At 41.2% G+C, this 20,621-nt stretch overlaps 1 protein-coding gene across 7 annotated transcripts in view; it reads right to left on the reverse strand.

Annotated features, from left to right (window-relative positions):
* Positions 1-20,621, reverse strand: part of AK4 (adenylate kinase 4) — a 117,935-nt gene that overhangs the window by 33,586 nt on the left and 63,728 nt on the right. The window lies entirely within an intron of this gene.

Raw genomic sequence — 20,621 nt, forward strand, 5'->3', positions numbered from 1 at the left:
AAAGAAAGAAAGAAAGAAAGAAAGAAAGAAAGAAAGAAAGAAAGAAAGAAAGAAAGAAAGAAAGAAAGAAAAAGAGAAAGATAAAAGCAAGAAACAAAGTTAGAGTCCAGAAGGAGGGTGGTGCACAAAAAGCCGGGAGATCCTGGTACTTCCCAGAGGAAGGCCACAAAGTAGACACTGAGTCTCCCAACAGTTTCTGACAACAAGGAAATGTGATCAATGACATGGTTCATGGTTTATAGAAGACTAAAGGAAGCTGGGAAACACAACCATTCCTTACAGACCAAAGGAAAACATTTCCAGTGGTCTTCTAGAAAGAATGCTGGATAATATAAACAGGTTTACTTCTTTTCATGAACCTCAATATAAATAAATGGCACCTTGCTGACACGGTTGTAAAAGCAACTCATTGTTATTAGTGGAATGCCAAGTTCATAAAGGGATATGAATTTTTAAAACTTAAGAGAAAAAAATGCTTCTATCTTATTTTAAAATAACCATTTCTTATACGTGGAACTCTTGAGTCGGTTCAGGAGAACAATTTATCAGTTGAAATTTGTTAAATTTCTAGGAACTGATTTTTTTTTTTTAAACCAAGATGAAGTCCTCCACTCTCCAGAGAACTGGAGAGGAGAATGAACGACTAAGAACGACATTCTTATAAAAACATAAAGCAGAATTATGTTACTAGAAAAAAGCTCAAAAATCACTTCATCCCCACCTTCACTGTGAATTTAAGGTAGAACCTTTCCTTCCCCAGGCTGAGTCCACACTCCTAACTCCAACTTCAACACTGAAATATGCCCTGTGAAGCGCTTCATATCATTTGATGACTACTACTGGACAAGAAGCTCAAAGTTAGATCCAATGATGCTGATTCAGTTACATGCTGAAGGAAACAGCAAAAGGCAACTACACTGGCGAATGTGGCTAAACAGGCATATGAACAAAATACATCCATTCAACAAGTATTTATTGACTCTATATTGGGTAATAGGTAATAACCTACAAAGGGAGCAGTGAATAAAAGTTGCAGCTTACTGTTAATTTAAGCAGTGTTACTTTCATGAAGAGTAACAGTAACAATCATTAACAAAGTAATACTATGTTAGCATCCTAGGTAAGGTACTATACCAGGCACTGTACTTTAAGTACTTTGTAAAGTGTTAGTGCATTGAATCCTCATTAAGATTCTCACCTTCAGATAGGAAGTAATACCCATATTTTTTATGACAGCTTTATTGAGATACAATTCACAAACCATAATACCATCTTAAAGTGTACAACTCAGTGATGTGTAATACATTCTCAATGTGCAAGCATCACCCCTACCTAATTTCAGAACATTTTTATCACCCCAGAAAGAAACCCTGTACCCATGAGCAGTCGCTCCCCATCCCCCTACCTAGCCCCTGCAGCTACTAATCTACTTTCTGCCTTCACAGATTTGCCTATTCTGCACATTTCATATAAATGGAATCATATAATACGTGGTATTTTGTGTCTGGTTTCTTTCACTCAGCATAATGTTCTCAAGGAGTACTTCATTTCCATGATTGAATATTATCATTCCATTGTATGGATATACCATATTTTGTTTATACACATTAGTTAATGGGCATCTGCATTATTCCCGCTTTTTGGTTAATATGCATAATGAACACAACAAGAATGTTCAGGTGCAGGTTTATGTGCGAACATATGTTTTCAGTTTTCTTGGTTATACCTATATGGTATGTATGTTTTATATCTGAAAAATCACTGTCAGTACATTTGGAGCAACTGGCAAGTTTGGTGCTGTCCTACTCTGCAATGGGCAGGCCAGCCCCAGAGCCCTGCTCTTAGTCCCATCTGCCAAACTTTAAGATAGATTTAAACAAAAAATATACATCTTCCGGGCACCTGAGTGGCTCAGTTGGTTAAGCAACTGCCCTTGGCTCAGGTCATGATCCTGGAGTCCTGGGATCGAGTCCCGCCCGCATCGGGCTCCCTGCTCAGCGGGGAGTCCGCTTCTCCCTCTCCCGCTCTCCCCTCTTATGTACTCTCTCTCTCTCTCATATTCTCTCTCTCAAATAAATAAAAATCTTAAAAAAAATATATACATCTTCCAAGGTGAGAGACCAAGATGTGGACTGGGTCCAAACATCCCATGAGGAGACAGTGAAAGAGTAGGAAATGTCTTAATCGGAAAAGACTCAGAAGGACATAACACCAATTTGCCCAAAATGTTCCCATCATCCTCTGGTCTCTTATTCTACTGTGCACCATTTTCTAGAACTCCAGATTGTATATATTATTAGATTATAGATTATAGGTTATTATTATTATAGATTGATGTATTTTTAAATTCACTTTCCATCTCCCCCAACCAGAATATTAGCTCATTAAGAAAAAATGAAATACTTTGTTCAATGCCATATCCTCAGTACTTAGTATATAGTTTGGCATGTATGAGATACTTCATAACAATTTGTTGCATGAATGAATGAATGAATGAATGAACGAACGAATAAATGAACACTTTGAAGATGACGGATACCCCCCTCAACACACACACATATAAATCAATCTTGTCTTTCTGTATATCTATTATGGAACCATGATCCCAAGATCAAATATGGCTGTACCCTGCCAAGTATCAATTTTTTCAAGGGAGATAGGAGACAAAGTATGATTCAGTACTACCTGAGGTGGCCATGTCAGGTTTCACAGTTCAGTCTTATTTCATCAGTATTTTAAACCATGTACAGCAATGAACCAGGTCAAGTAGGTGAAATGAGGAGAAGGAAATACCATGAGCCAATGATGCAGAAGCAAGGGGCTGCTTGGAACTTCAGCATACCATGAGAAAGAGAGAGCTAGACACATAGGATAAGGACTATGGACTTTGAAAGATTTTTTTTTTTTAATACATAGCTTCAGAAATGCCATTCCCACAGCCAATACCAGCTACTTCATTTACAGGGCCCAGTGCAAAATGAAAATATGGAGCCTCCCTGCTAAAGCATTTAAAATCTCTAAATGGCAACAGCAGAGCATTAAACTAAGTGCGAGTCCTTCTGTCAGTACACAGGTCACATGCCCACAACGGTGTGACATTTGGATTGGGTTGGCATGGTGAAAGCAAAGGAGCCTGTGACAACAATCCAAGCAGGAGACAAGGGACTGCACTAAAGCAGAAGTGATGTTCGAAGGCATTCTGGCCCTTGAGAGAGTACCTTAGAGTTAGGGAAACTGAAGGGACCCCAGGAAGGACTGCTTTTTTGCTACCTCTATTCTTCCTAGGACCTCCAGAGACCCCTGCCTTACACATGCCTTAAGGTATGTCCTCCTTGTAAAGGTCGAGGAGTTAATTACTTCTTTGGAGTCATCCAGCACAACAGGTGACTGGGCAGGATTGTCATGAAGGCTCTCCAAGATCACTGACTCCAGAACCCTTGACACCAAGACTCCTGGCTCCAGGGCAAAAGCGACTTATAGAGGACACCTGAGCACTTATCCTTGTTTTATCCAGTTCCCGGATGCCCGAGAGGACATGTACACAACACCACCATCCTCAATAAAAACCCCAGGCCCCAAGCAAAGATGAGACTTATTCTCCTTTTCCTTTCTGAGTCTCCCAGACACTCTGTATCTGTACTCTCTATATCCTCAATAAACTCTGCTCTCACTTTCTACCAGCTCCCCTCTGATTTCTATCCTGCACAAAGCCAAAGACCCTCTTGGCTGTTCCTGCAGGACCCCCTTTGGGTCCTCAGACCCAACCTACCCACATCACCTTGAGTTAACCCAACATAGACAAGTTTAAAATAACTATGTGGGAAACTTCCAGAATCATCTTAATCCAATCTACTAAGTAAGAGAAAGATCTAAGTGCAACATACTTTTTCCAACTATTTTTGGCAACCTTGGATCTTTTCTGGAGCAGGACAGATAACATTTCATCTAATCTGATACAAAATCAAATTTCTACCCTACCCCCCTCAATCCCCATCTGAATGAAAACCTGGAAAGGTCAAAAGCCAGAGCAAAACAGACTTAACAGCATATCTGCGTCTGAACGAAAACCTTACTAAAATAGCAAACTGAGATAAAACACTGGTCAGAAGGCAGGGGCCCATTCCAAAAACCAGGACCTTCATCTGCCCTTGTCAGTTTGCTTGGAAGAGAAAGTAGTATCATTAAATGCTAATGCTAGCTAACACACATACCCGCTCCAATTTCTCAAGTAGTGTTCCAAAGAAAGGCTGTGGGTACACATAGTCTTACAGAGCTTTTGAATCCTTATTGTGTATAAACACGTGCATGTGCACATGCGCATATGCACAAGTCATAAACCACCAGGAAGTTTTCCAAGAATAAACAATACATCTAGAGTGCCAAAAATAGGCCAAAAGCTTTGCATTTTTTAAGCTTCATAACAACCAAAAAGAAAATCCATCATGTGTTTGTAAGACTGAAAAGAACACGAATAATTAAGTCCACACTTGGAAAAACTTTCCTCAGAAAGAAAAAGACGCGTCAGATTACAAAATGATACATATTACAAAATTATGTGTATAGATATATATTATCATCTATGTTAAATATATTAGAAAAAAAGCAATATTCCACCTATTGTACAATATAAATTTTGTGCATCTTAACCTATTTCATTCAATTACTACCAAAAATTAAAGTAAGAAAATCTTGGTAACTTTGAGAAATATATATTTTCAATTTCTTTGTTTTTTAGATTTTATTTATTTATTTGAGAAAGAGAGCATGGGGGGAGCGCGCAGAGGCAGAGGGACAAGCAGACTCTGTGCTGAGTGGGAAGCCTGATGCAGGGCTCACTCCGAGATCATGACCTGAGCTGAAGGCAGACGCTTTAACCCACTAAGCCACCCAGGTACCCCTATATTTTCAATTTCTAACTAGATCAGATAATATACAAATTGTTAGAATTTAAGGCTAACTAGTAAGTTATCTATTTAATACCAAGCTTAAAAATTTATGATAATACAGAACTTAAGACTACCTGTTAAGTCAGTCATCTCTAAATTTTATGCTTCCAGGATACAGAAAAGTTATTTTTTATTGGCTTAATTTCTTTCACATTAAAGTTTACCACTTTCATATTAACTGCCTGACATAGATTATTGCTTTTGTTTGTTTTTTTTTGTTTTTTTTTTAAAGATTTTATTGTATTCAGGGCAGTAAATATGACAAAACATTGTCAGCCGCTCAACGGGGAGGATGTTAGACTCATATTATGAATTAAGACTGGTTAAAAAGAAAGTTATCTTTTTTCTAAATAACTAGGAGAGCCAGTTTGGCAAATGACATTTCTTTAGAAAAATCCACAAGAACACACACACATACACAGACACAGATATTTAGGTAGTACAAAATCCATTCATTAGTCCCTTACTCAGGACAGCTTAAACATTCCAGAAACTGAATGACCTCCAAACAACACAGGAAAAACAGATTACTGCCATGAAAGAGGAGGAAAATTGGTGCACTGCTCACTGAGGGGGTTAACTTGAGAACATGAGGTCTGGTTGGTTTTGTAGTTCACATACTCTCTGAATCCACTATGTATTCATTCAGCTGATACTGATTAAGTATCTACTATATGGCAGGCCCTTTACCAACCTGATAGGAGCTTAGAGCCTAAACACCGGGATTGGGTGCGAACCCAATGAAAACTTTCAACAGCCAAGTTTTATAGAATATCACTCTGTCGGGCAGAAAAAATTAAACAGGGGCACCTGAGTGGCTGTCAGTTGGGCACCTGCCTTCAGCTTGGGTTGTGATCCCAGGGTCCTAGGATCAAGCCCTGCGTTGGGCTCCCTGCTCAGTGGGGAGCCTGCTTCTCCCTTTCTCTCTGCTGCTCCCCCTGCTTGTTCTCTCTTGCTCTCTGTCAAATAAATAAAATCTTAAAAAAAAAAGAGAAAAATTAAACAACAGTTATCACAATTAAGTTATACAACCTCTTACACTGCCAGTAAAGTTCCACATTAATATATTATGAAACAGAAATAGGTGTTTGGTCACAAACTACATGAACTTGGTAAAATGCTGAATCTGCCAGCTAATTCACCACTGACCACTGAAAAGTTATCCCTGAAAATACTAGTCCAGAATTGCAGAAAGTCAACTAGACTCCCTTAGTTCTGGACACTGGAGACAAAAAGATTTGTTTTAACAAAGGCAAGGATTAAAATTTCAAGATAATCAACTTTAGTCCAATAAAATCCACCACTGGAATGAAGCCTCATGGGACCAAACCTCAACTGCTATTACTACTTTAAGCAAAAGCAAATGAGGTCTTTTATTTCATTTGAAAACATCTTTTCTCTCTTTAGCACATACTTTTTTCAATAACCAACCCAGAAAGTGCCAGCATAAGGACAACTATGTCACATGTTTGGTGGCAAGGACATCCAATCAGCTGTGCAATGAGCCTGGCAGCATCCTGTGAGAGACCCCTCATTTTACCCCAAGTCCACCCTAGTCACTCTAATCACTCAGAACCACAAGCGAAGATTCTCTTCCTCAGGAACACATCCCTTATCAACCAAAATTTTCTGTGCACCTACTACATGCCAGGCACCACGTGAGGCACTACAGATACAGATAGAAGAATAACCTCAAGAAGCTTATTAATTCGGAGAGAAGTGGAACAGAGTCATGGACAAATCATTATTTAAAAAGTATGTGCACTGGTGTGCATGTAAGGAGCTTGGAAACAGCCACTCTGTCCTTACAGGAAGAAAAAGTTGAACAGACTGAGAAACAAACCAGTCTTCTTGCATCAGGATCAATGAGAGAAGGGAGGACACAGGGCAAACCACTGCCCCCCAGATCAGAGGGACAGACAGGCAAGTACAGGGGTCACATGGTCACTGAGCAGAGACACAAACGGGAACCACCTAGGCAAAAAAACCTGAACTATAACAACTCCAGGACACCCAGGCGTAGGGCCCCTGCCCCGATATTGTAAAATTTGCTTCCAGGAGCTCGACCAGGGTCCCACAGTAATAAATACTGGAGAAAAATCCCCTCCAGCTTCCACAGCGGGAGGGGAAAAGGAACCATTCTGAAATAGCCAGCGCACTCTGTTCTTAGCAATCCCTGGTCCATGTGGAGATGGAAGGCAGAGGTTTAACCAAAGGACTCCACGTTTAACCTTGGAAAATAAAAAGCCACACAGAAAGGGCTCATAATTAGGCAACCGAAATTCTAAATGTCACTCTGCCTCTGGTATAAATCTCAAACTGATCTTATTTCCATACCTTTAAGGATAGGCTTTGATCAAAAGATATGATTTAATCATCAGTAGCTTCCTCCTAATACTACGTTCCCCCATATCCCATGACCTCATGCCATGGGTTTTCCACCCTGCAGCCAGAGTGGACCAACGTGCACATTTGATCATGTTGCATCCCTTCCTAGCTGGCATCAGTGGGGTTCCATCTACTGCCCGTTTGGTGGCTTCTAAGTCCTTCCAAGACCTGGCCCGTGCCTACATCTGTAGCCTGGTAGCTTTTCTCCCTTCACCCATGTGCTCCATCTCTACTCTCCAGCCCCAAGCCTCTCTTCCCTCTTCAACTTCTCCAAATGAGGGTAGGTTCCCTCCCCACCCCCCGCCGCCAAATCATATATAATTTCCTGTCCTCCCACTCTGCAGCACTCATCAGGTTTGTATTTCATTTCTCATGCCAGTCTTCCCCACCATACAATAGGGGGGATCATGTCTGTCTGGTATACCACTGTCTCTGCACACTGATTCAAAATAGACATTCATTCAATATGCACTTGAAGACTAACTGGTCCTTCCAACTCCATTCATCCCCCAGAGGGCCAGGGCTAACTCAATCTCTTGTAACAGAGGTAGCTACTCCTGACAGAACAATCAGATCTAGGTACAAATACTTCAACTACTTATCTGCATTCAAGATTAAGAATTTACACTGGAATCTTTCCCAGTGAGGACTTACACATTCAGTTCAGTTGCACAAAGAGGTATCAAAAACAACTACATGGAAGTTATCGTTAAGTGAAGTTCACTGACCTTGCTATTCTAAGTCAGCCATTCACTCAAAAATATTTAATGAAGCAACTATAGTCTGTGCCATGCTATAGCACATTTCCCTACCATGTCAGGGAAACAATGGAGCATCAGAAGTTATTTCTTGTATGCTTCTAATGGCTTGGCCAGGCATCAAACAGCTGACAACTTGGCCTATTTCAAAACAAAGTCAAGCTCTAGGAATGGTGTCCTATCTTTTACCGGCACAACCAGAAATAAAAATAAACAGTTTAATTTTCTTGCCTAAAGTATCTGCCCATTTTTATAAAAGTCTAAAACTCACAAAATTAAACTTGTGTATTCCCCAAAGTACTGCTGAGGGATACATGCATATATGGCAAAAAATATATGGTAAAGCAAAGCAGTTGGGAGAATGGAGAAAGGGCATATGGGGGCGTTCTTATCCCTCAGGCTGAGTGGTAGATACACAATTGTTATCCTTTGAAACATATACGCACTACATACCCTCTTTTTTTTTTAAAAAGATTTTATTTATTTATTTGAGTCAGAGAGAATGAGAGAAAGAGAGAGAGAGAGAGAACATGAGAGGGGGGAGGGTCAGAGGGAGAAGCAGACTCCCCACTGAGCAGGGAGCCCGATGTGGGACTTGATCCTGGAACTCCAGGATCATGACCTGAGCCGAAGGCAGTTGCTTAACCAACTGAGCCACCCAGGCGCCCACTACATACCCTCTTTTTGTTCTGCCTATAAAGTGAAGGCAAACTGGATACAGAAGACAAAGCTGGACAAACATCCACAAAGCAGCAAATTCCCAAGATGCCTGGCTAAAGCACCAGAACCAGATAACTACTCAATGTACTTTTCATTGTTCAAGCTAGAAAATGCTGAGTGACAAGCCCCTGTAGGAGAGCTTGATTTCCTCATAATGCTACCTAGAACCAGTAGAAACCACTGCCCACTTCCAGTATCATCCCCTCTCCAAAACTTTTGTCACTGAGAATGCCAACACACACACACATCCCTAAAGGCATGGTCAGAAATAAACTGTAGTTTTGTGATTCTGCAAACTACAAGTTCTATAGTCCCCCTCCCCACCCCCCTCATAAGAACATTTTGGCACTAAAGTCGTTACAAAATGAAGAAAATCTTCATTCTATAAACTGTTTATCATTGATACCACTTTGATTGACTCTCTTTGAGTAAGAAAACAAGCTTTACAAAAAATCATTGTTAATAGATATCAAAGTCCTTTAAAGGCAGAAATTATGGAAGAAAGGCATTTTGGCACCTGACTCAAGTGACTCATTTCAGATGTCCGGTATCCACCCTTCAACTGGCCTTGTTCAAAGCCAGGCTTTCTTTCCCTTCACAACAAAAAAACATAGTTTTTTAATCACACTCTGACACATTATTGGTAGCTATGAAAAAACGTGTGAACCTCGCGTCATGGTCAAGAGCTTACACTTTAGAGCCAGACTGCCTAGGTTCAAATCCTGACACTGCCACTTCCAGGCTCTAAGCCTGGGTCTGTGCTCCACGCCCCGTGCACGTCACAGTCTGCACGACCAGATGTGGTTATTCTATCTACATTTCACTCTTCTTGTTAAGTGAGGTTATTTACAAATCCTCCACACCATATTATAATGCCTTTGAGGATAGAGACCATCTTACTTTAAAAATAAGTACCACTTTACTTGAGATGACAATCTATCCCATCTTTAAACTCTCCATCCTCCAGTCTCCAAGGTCCTACAGATTATTAGATGAACTTTCATCTTACTACACCCCTACCTTATCTTATCTGTATTATATTGTATAATCCCAGTAACCAGAGTCATGACTTCAAGGCATTAAGACTCAGAAAAACCTTCTCAATCACACAGTAAGAATTACAGGCAGCAATGTTTCCTTTAAATGTTATATTAATTCTTTGGCACTGAATAACTGCATAAAATAAATTACTAAATTAAGCAAAACATTGTTATCTGATTTAACTACATAAATGGACATTTCATCCCTTTTGTCAGTGGTTCTCACACCTATTGCTTCAGTCTATTCAAGCTGGTGCAGAAAGATCCTTACCACAGGGTGCACTTGGATCCCAAGCCTGACCTCTTAACAAGAAAGGATCTGTTCCTACAAGTGAATATTTGCTCCTCCTAAAGCTATCTGACATTCTTAAACACCCACAAAATGTGAATGAGTCCACTCTTACAGATTTCTGAGATGAAGACTCTAAGATATTCTCTAACAGAAGAGGCAGAAAGTTTGACATGAAGGAAACAACTTATTTTCACACTAACAGGTATGTACATGGAAGTCACCCCAAGTGAGAGGTTATACTAGGCTACACTGCCAAAAATCTGCTACCTCTTTTTGAGCTGAATCTTCTGGGTGTCTGTGTGACAAAGATAAGCTTTACCTAAAAAGCCTCTTGATAAATCACAAGACATTAAGGACTGTAAACTATTTCTAAAGAAGGTAACAAAGATAGCTTTATACTTCATTTTACATAAAATAATACAAAACTTTGAAACTATAAAGTAAGCCTTTCATCCTATTTGTACTTTGTTCCTTTAGACCAAGACCCCCCTACCCCCCAAGGGGATCAAGTCATTGACCACATGTCTCTCCTGAGGAGCAGTGACTTTACATGGAGCGCCTGCCCTTTGGCATTTAGCCTTAGGGTACAATATCTAGCTCATCATGGGGACAATTATTTTTGGTGTTTTAACCACAGCAAATTGTAGCTAACATTATCTGAATCTGTGAACTATATAATCAATCATTCCCTAAGTCAAAATAAGGGTTAATAGTAAAAAGATCTTTCTTTTAAATTCGAACTCAAATTTATGTAAAGTATAAATGTGTACCTCTTTACCTCTAATTGTGCAATTAGAAATGAAAAAATCTGTAATGTGATTTTTTTTATTAAGATAAAATAGACATATATTAGTTTGAGTACAACATAATAACTTGGTATCTGTAGATACTACAGAATGATGACCACAGTAAGTCACTTTGTTAACTTCTGTCACCGGACACAGTTACAAACTTTCTTCCTCCTGATAACTTTTAAGATCTATTCTGTTAGCAACTTTCAAATATGCAGTACAGTATTAACTACAGTCACCATTTTGAACATTACACCTCTGTGACTTATATTTCATAACTTTTGACTGCATTCGCCCATTCTGCACCTCCTCCCCATCCCTACTTCTGGCACCCGCCAATTTGTTCTCTGTATCTATGAGCTCAGGATGATTTTGTTGTGTTTTGCTTTTATATTCCACATATATGTGAGATCATACAGTTGATTTTGTTTCTTGCTATCTACATTTTTATCACAGGACGATACCCTTTCAAACACACCGGAATGGCTCCAAAATGAGTCAAAGAGCCAAGATGATTCAAGGAATTACTAGCAGGCTGAAAATCAGGCGTCTTGGCTCTTAAGAGTTCTGCTTCCAAGTCACTTTCCACAGAACCGAACACATCAATATACCTCACTTATCATGGCCTCAAGTATCCTCACTTGCATGAAGGCACAGGACCCTTCCAGCTTCCATCCAATGTGGAATTTCAATTTCCTTTACCTGGTTTTGTGGCCACGTGTGCGGGCCAGAGGACCAGCTTCCCCAGTATGTGTCGAACCCCACCAGTATGCTTCCAATCACCAAGATTCCACTGGAGTTGAGGAAAGGGACCTCAGAGACTAAGGGGCATCTCCCTGCTTTCAGGGGCAGCCACGGCATAGGTCCTCACATGCATTCTAGATGTGAGGAGTGCAGTCCCGAACCAGAAAGCAGGCCTGCACCATCTTAGTGCTCCATCACACTTTGCCTGCAAGACCTCCTGCAAATAAGGGTCAGTGCTTTGCTTGGCCTCTTCGCTCTTTTCTCTCTAGTCAGGCGGCATATACATACATTCACTTAGTCTAATTTTGTACCCTGGGTCCAGAGAGTGTCTTGCTATAATAGCCAAGATTAAAAATAAAAATATGTATGGACAAAAGCCATGACTTCGTGTAGGGGAGGGGCTCACATTACTGAGAGAGAAGGTGATCCAATATCTAAGTACAAGGGAAATCCAGCAGATTCTTTATCTTTAAGCTTTCTGCCCACACCAGCAGATCAGTTATTATTTGACACTCCATACAGATTCAAATAAAATAGTGCAGTAACCTCATTTTAAGAATTTAAATAGATCATGAAAGAAAAAGATACTGGAGTCCTAGAAGCCAAAAAATTTTGGATGTCCTATGTCAGGAGCATTTTTTTGGCCCCAAATGGGAACACATGCATTTATAAACATACCATGAACATCTGGCCCAGTACCACATGCTGCCTTATATAAGCAGCAGAGGAAACAAAGCAGATTGGGGTGGAAGCAACAGAAGTTGGGCAAGGGAACAAATGGGAAAAGGCAAGTAATCTGAAAGGCTTGCCAAAATCATAAATGAGTTTTAGACCCACAGCATTTCACAGTCTCCTCAAGCTCCCGTTCTGCAAGACGGCCTCGGTTGCCAGCATACCAGGCACCTGCAGCCCTGAGGAGCAGGAGTGTCCTTCAAATTCTCCTGTGACCTCCCCTGTGACCTTCTCACAACTCCATTACTAGGCGCATTGGGAGGACAGGGAGGAATTCCACTTTTAAAGCTACATAAAAAGGAATTCCTTCGTCTTGCAAAAGGCCCAGGGTGTGGATCGCGCTGTGCCAGGCACCTTGTCAGCTGCCTCTCTGGGCAGGATCCTGGCGGTGGATCAGCATAAGGGAAGACGCTGTTTCCTCCGGTGCCATCTGCTCCAACAGGCTGGTGGCTAGTCCTGCCCATGACGGGTTCTTCCCTCCTTCCCTCCCTCTCTCCCTCTCCCCCACCCTCCACCCCCCTTCTATCTCCAGCCCCTGGCAATGCTCTGGAGAACTACAGCAAAACACCGAAGATGTGCCATGCTCAGCAGCCTCTGAGGGCAGACAGCACACAGTTGGACAAAGAGAGAGGGGAGGGGGAGCAACTCGACGCTCACACTCTCATTACGACAGGGCTCCCAGTGGGGTCCTAAGGGCCGCTGAGTGGGTTGACATGCAATCACTCTTCGGCACCCAGCGAGAACAGCACCGAGAGCAACAGAGGGCAGCTACTATGAAGGACAGTATGCAGGTTCCTCAATAAATTAAAAGTAGAATTACCACATAATCCAGCAATGTCACTTCTGGGTATTTATCTGAAGAAAATGAAAACTAACTTAAAAAGGTATCTGCACCCCCATGTTCATTGCAGCATTGTCTACTATAGCCAAAATATGGAAACAATCTAGGTGTCCAGCACTGGATGAAGGGATAAAGAACACAGAGTACTAAAAATATATAATATATATGGTAACTGTATATATATATGTATACACACACACACACACACACACACACACACACACAGGAATATTACTCAGCCATAAAAAAGAATGAAATCTTGCCATTTACGACAACATGGATGGAGCTAGTACTACGCTAAGTGAAATTAAGTCAGTCAGAGAAAAACAAATACCATTATGATTTCACTCATAGGTGGAATTTAAAAAACAAAACAAATGAGCAAAAGAAAAAAAAAGAGACAAACCAAGAAACAGACTCTACAGAGAGCAAAGGGACAGTTACCAGAGGGGAGGTGGCGGGGGATGGGGAAATTGGTGATGGGGACTAAGGAAAGCACTTGTATGGGAGTGCTCAATCACTATATTGTACACCTGAAACCACAGTATGCTAGCTAACTGGAATTTGAATAAAACCAATAAAACCAATGACTGACTGACTGACTAGAGTGTAACAAGAAAATAATACCTGAAGCATCAGCCATTAACACCTATGAACTACTGGAACAGTGGCTGCCAAACTGCTGTCAAGATCACCATTTTGTTATCTTGAAACTAAAAAAGTATTTTGTGGGGGCGCCTGGGTGGCTCAGTCGTTAAGCATCTGCCTTCGGCTCAGGTCATGGTCCCAGGGTCCTGGGATCGAGCCCCGCATCGGGCTCTCTGCTCGGCGGGAAGCCTGCTTCTCCCTCTCCCACTCCCCCTGCTTGTGTTCCCTCTCTCGCTGTGTCTCTCCCTGTCAAATAAATAAATAAATAAAGCTTGTTTATACAACCTAAATCGTCTTCCTTAATCATTTTTTTAAACAGTAGGAATTTGTTTAAGCTTGCAATTGAGTATACACATACAAATTCATCCAAAAATTTGCATTATTCTCCCTTTTTGTAAACAAAACACTTTTGTGCACAAAATACTTTTTTTTATATATATATTTTAACACTACACGAAGTGGACAGTTTCCTTTCAGAGAACTACAAAATGAGGCAGAAGGGAGGAAGGTTTTATAGGGTAAAGGACAAAGAACAAGAAAAAATGGAAACTATCTGACTGAGTGGGGCCACAGAGTTGACCTTCTTTCCGGTGAGAAGCCCAGAGCTGGCCTGGCCTTTTTGGGGACTGGCTGACGGGATACACTGCCTTTCTGGTCACATGGAGCGTTTTTACAGGGGCACACAAGTTACCTAAGTTTCGGTTTGCTGACATAGCACACTGGGAAGGAGCGGTTCCATCTTGGGCCTAGAAAGTTACATCAACACTATTATGGGGCACATTTTTTTCTTTTTAAGATTTTACTTATTTGACAGAGAGAGAGCGCGCACAAGTGGGGGGAGGGGGAGAGGCAAGCAGAGGGAGAGGGAGAAGCAGACTCCCCAATGAGCAGGGAGTCCGACTCGGGGCTCCATCCCAGGACCTTGGGCTCATGACCTGAGCTGAAGGCAGACACTCAACCCACTGAGGCACCCAGGCGCCTAAGGGGCACATTTTTAAAAATTAAATATTGGACCAAACCTTATTCTAATCCCATATATGCATTATCTCATTTAATTCTTACAATATTCAGAGGCAGTACCATTATCATTCTTGGTTTGCAGTTGAAGAAATGGAGCTATAAAGTGATTGAGCCACTTGCGGGCTGGCTTCCCATGGAAGTGGGATCCCAGAGCCTGTACTCAACGCAGGTCCAATAAATGCGCGGGTTCCCACCCTTCCAAAGCCCACTTCCACTTCCTCAAGCAATTGGTCTCTTCCAATTCCTTCCACCCTTGAATCCTCTGTTCAACCACCTACCCTCCCCTTCTGACGGAGAACACCTCAGGGCAGGTCTTGTTCAGCTGAGTGACTTAAACTAAGCCTCAGGGAGCAAAGGATTCCTTCAGTAGTTTTAAGTTGAATAAGTAAATAAAGATGGGATTTTTTAAAAAGAAAAAGAAGCAAAATAAAATGTAGCAAAAAAAAAATATATATATATAAACCCTGACTTGGGGGCCTGTCCCAGGCAAAGGGGAACTAAAGTCTTAGTAACACTTAGAGCTACTACAGGAGGAATAAGAAACTTCATCTAAAACTTAAATCGGATTTAAAAAAAACATTCACACTAAAGTTTTAAAGCATGCTTTGTTCCAGGTTCTTTGTTCAGGGAAAACAATTTAATGAGTTTTTAGCTCAACAAAGGTGGGACTGGGAATGATTTTGGGAGTTGATGGTGAAATGGTAAACTGTCCTGGATAAGAAAGTTCAGAGGGCTGAAAGCTGGAAGATTAAAAAATAAATAAATAAGTAAAAAAAGCAAATTCTCCAGAAAGGAAAAGAGCAAGAAAGTAACTAATTAAACTAGAGGAGGTGTGTGGAGGCAGAGCTAGGTGGGCAGGCAGAGCTAGGGGGGTGTGTGAAGACTGGCTGACAGGTTTTATTAGAGTTGCTTGTGCCTGTCTCCAATCATCATGCCCAAAACTTCAAAATGACCACCTCATGTGAGGGGTCCTTTGGGAGAGGAAAATACAGGTAGTGGCCAACAGGGGATGAAAGAATGTAGAAAAGGGTGGCCCTTACAAGACTGAAAAGCAGAAGTGAAGATCCCTAGAGAAGCATGAAATCTGAGAAAGAGGTAATAAGCGAGTGGCCAGCACTGTAAATGGTAGAGTGCCGTGTGCCCACCAAGTAGGTGGTGAGGGCCCAGGTCTTTCTGATTCAATGGATAATGCTGGAGGACCAGTCAAGCACCATGGACCATGCCCCAATGTTACTGATCAGCCCCACAGCGAGAGAACGCCTGTCCCATGCAGTGCAGTCACTCCCATGTCACACATCGTGATGCAACACCAACAACCAGGATTTGTGGTTGACAAATCACTTTAAAACTGAGTGCAAGCTGGCCCAGAAGCAGAAAAGAAACAGTGAGGAGGAAGAGAAGAAAGCATTGCCCTTCATCTTGGGCCTAACTAATCCAAATATGAGCTGGTAATGAGACAGAGAACCTGAAGGGACCTCATGAAAAAATTTGCTCATTTTCCTGCTTCTATTCTTGCTAGGACCTGCACCCTCTCCCTACACACGGCTTATGGTACTGATGATAACGTATGTCCTCCTTATAAAGGTCAAAGAGTTAATGATTTCTTTGGAAACATCCAGCACAATAGATAACATCTAAGGGGCTGTTATGAAGGTTTCCTAAGACCATGGCCTCCAGACCCCTTGACACCAAGACCCCTGGATCCAGGGCACAGAGACCAGTTCCTGGATGCCTGAAAGGGCACATACACCAGACCTCCGTCCTCAATAAAACCCCCAGGCCACACGCAAAGACAAGACTCTCTCTCCTTTCTAAGTCTCCCAGATGCTCTGTCCGTATCTGCCCTCTCTCTGTATCTTCAATAAACTCCGCTCTCACTTCCTCTTGGCTCGTGCTTGATTTCCATCCTGCGCAAAGTCAAAGGACCCTCAGACCCTGCCAGCCTGCATCAGTAAATTACCCAACAGGAAACATTAAACTCTGCCCATTAAACCAAGGGATCACTGTCAGCATAGGATGACTGACTCCCACAGCTGCCTCTATTCCAAGTATAAGTTCCTAGACATCTGAGGATGTTTGCCTCATAAATCAAATGGCCACCAATGTAGTGGCCGCTCGGATTCAACCCCTAAGTCTACTGTCAAGTCTCTACATCTTCTTCCACTTACCATATTATTCCAAGCAGCATATACATGAAAGTGAACGCCCCACCAGACATACTAATTTTAGAACTCAATTTAAAACTTTCCCACTTTCTCCACCTGCCAAATGAAAAGGACAACAAAGCAGCTACCACAGCTGTTCTCTAAGAATTGACACAAAGGTGACATACATTCTTTTGAGACAAGAATTTTCTAAGTCTTTTTTTTTTTTTTTTTTTTATGGCAAAGGCAGAAGATACTTGGGGTCTCTGAAAATGACCAGACTCCCGTGGCAGAACAGCTCCACCACAGCAAGGCAGCAATGTCTGGCTGGAAATAAAGCTTGAAACTCCATCCCCGACTCAAGTATATCACTGGATTCCATTGCTTTGCAAACTCAAATCAAAATGATAAAATCTTCAGGTAAATTTAAACTTAGCCAAAGCCAGGGGTAACTGCTATAGTGATAGTAATCAAAACTATTATTATCGTAATAATAAAAACTATTATTTAATTCCACATATTTTATGCAAAATATCGGCCAGATCCAGCTTATGTGACCTTTTAAGAGCAACTACTTCTACTCTGTGTAAAAAGCAACATGGGATGAATCTGTATCAAAAAGAAAAAAGACAGGGGCGCCTGGGTGGCTCAGTCGTTAAGCGTCTGCCTTCAGCTCAGGTCATGATCCTGGCGTCCTGGGATCGAGCCCCCCATTGGGCTCCCTGCTCTGCGGGAAGCCTGCTTCTCCCTCTCCCACTCCCCCTGCTTGTGTTCCTGCTCTCACTCTCTGTCAAATAAATAAATAAAATCTTAAAAAAAAAAGAAAAGACAAAAGAAAGGAAGGAAGGTAGGAAGTAAAAAAGCAAGCAAGTAGGCAGGCACTTTAATAGGGATCATGTCCTAACATACAGCTGCCTTGCCTTGTGTAACACTTCAACTGTCAAGAACAAAGCTTTACAAATTGATCCTGCAACTTCTTTTTGCCTTTCAATGGTCAATAACTATGAAACAGATTTCCAAAACATGTTTATAATCAGATCTATATAACCAAAGGCAAATTAGAGCAGAACCAGGATTTCAGAAAGATTCTATCTTCTTAATTTAACTTCTAGAAACACCACTTCCCACCCTGCAATGGGTTCCTGGCTTCTGCCACTTAGAACATCTCGCGCCGCCTAACAGCAGTTCCAGCTATGGCGCAGCCAGCCATCTGTGGCTGTCTTTCACAATCCTGGCCATTAAGGAAATGCAATGTTTCAATGCTGTTTGGCTTGGCTAGATTCCTCTAGACATAAGCTAAGTGCACCCATTTTTTATTCTCCAGAGTTTGAGCTCCAGCAGTGTTTGTAACATGACATTCAAAACCTAAAACTGACCTTGACCGGGAGATTTGAACTGGCATTCTGAGACAACCTAACAGAATTATCTAAACTGGGGGGGGAAAAAATCCTTCCATAAGGCTCTTAAATGCATTTCCTCTACAAAACTAACATCACTGCAATCAACTATTAACAACAAATATCACACACAGGCCTGCAACTAGGATCAGATGGGTGAGGCACTCACCTTGGGGAAAACAACTGAAGAGGGCAACAAAAAACCAAACTCTGGTAATCAAGATAACTAATATTTTAGTGCCATATTTTAAAGTATCAAAAGTAGTGCAAAAAAAAATCCATCATGAAAATCAATCCAACTCATTTATACAACTCACTCTCACCCATTTCAATCCTGCCTCAATCTGTCAGGTCTGGTCTTTATTTAAAAATTTTGTAATTTGTTTCTTTTATTGCATTAAACTACTACTTCTCTTACGTACTGAATTTTTGGGGGCATCCCCTTAAATTTTTTACTCGAGGACAGTGCTTCACTCACCTCACCATAGCTTCAGTCCTGCCAACACATATTAACTTAATACTCACGAGGAAATCCCGTGAGGTAGCCCCACCATTACTCTCATTTATAAATGAGCAAACACAAAAAGTTAGCTACTTTGTCCAAGATTGCGGAGCAAGGATCGCCAAGTCAGATTCCAAACCCAGCCAGCTATGTAGCTCAGAGCCCACCCTCTTAAAGACAAACACCACCTCTCAGGGTTTTGCATCAACAAAGGCATTTGGCATAAAATCATATAGTCCTAGGATTTTAGGAAAGAAATAATATGCGAAAACTATTCAAATAAACTCTAATTAATGACAACCTGGGCAAATTTAGTCATGATTTGTTCATCACATTGATCGATGTCCTACAATATTTAGGCTAAGTGGTCATTTCACCAAACACCCAGAATTTTTCTAATTTGTCCCTAATACTTTAAGCCCTCCTAATCCTCAGAATGAACCAAGGGGGAGACGGAAGATCAGACCCCTCACTCAAAGGACATGACTACAGATTTGAGTAGCCTAGAGTAGCTGGCGTCTATGCTTAGGTTCAGAGATAGCCTCACATACTGCAGGCTTTACAAGGCTAATTGAGCTACAGTGTGCATCGCAGGACGATGTCCAGAAATACTCCCGAATAATGTGTTCAGTTAATAAGAGAGTAGAATTTAGAAGGAAAGCCACGACAGTTACAATGGTCCTACCGTGTTTGGCCAGTTATAGTGACGGAGGCCATCATGGTTTAAAAGGGTCACAATGAAACCAGGCTGAAAAGAAACTAGAAAAGTTATCATGGAAAGAACGGTTGAAGGAACCAGGGCTATTCTTTTGAGGGTGGTGAAAAAGACAACTTCAGTTAGGGAAGTGGCGCCTAGCAACTATTTTCAATTATCTGCAGAGTTAGTGGATTTAATATGTGTGACACCAAAAGACTGAAGTTGGACAAGTGGACGACAGTTTATGGATGGCAGTTTCAAGGACTGGCTTTCATCTCAGTATAAAGAAAAAAATCTTCCAACAATTAGACATGTCCAGCAATGAAAAGGCTTGCCTCCAGAGGAGGTAAGTTGGCTGTCAGCTGCTGTAGAAGGGACCCAGCACCGAATGGCCACTTGGACAGAAGGATTCAAATCCCTTCCAATTCTAAGACATTAAGAAATGGAACAAATAATTAAACTTAACACATTCATTGTTATGCATAGTGTTTAGTTCCTAAAAACCCTAGAAAACTAAAACAAAACTCTGAGCTCAACGGGAAGCAGGTCTTGCACTTTCATTGTATTCCAAGCTAGATTCTTGATTTTTTTTTTAAAACTAAGCCACTGAAATAACTCAAGTTAAAAATCAATCTCCCTCATGGAAAAACTAAATTGTGTCCTGAGAAAGTATTTATAGTTACCATTTAAGAAAATTAGGAAGCTGTATTCATATATGCAATCAATATTTTATCATCCTCCCACAAACTACATCGGCTGTTCTTACCAAGATCTACAGAAATCCTGCAGAAGAAAAAATACAGAAGCAGTTGAGTTAGAATTTAGGAAAACAAAGCAAACCAAAAGTTGAATCAAATGCATCAGCAGCCCAGAACATTAAAAGACTGAGCCACCCAGGTGTGCCCAATGATGACAGAATTTCTAAAAATCAATTTTGGGAGTCTTCCAAAAGTACACACGT

This window comes from Callorhinus ursinus, unplaced genomic scaffold (assembly GCF_003265705.2).
Source record: "Callorhinus ursinus isolate GAN/ISIS: 27379988/994484 unplaced genomic scaffold, GSC_fseal_2.0 scaffold9, whole genome shotgun sequence".
Classification (NCBI taxonomy): Eukaryota; Metazoa; Chordata; class Mammalia; order Carnivora; family Otariidae; genus Callorhinus; species Callorhinus ursinus.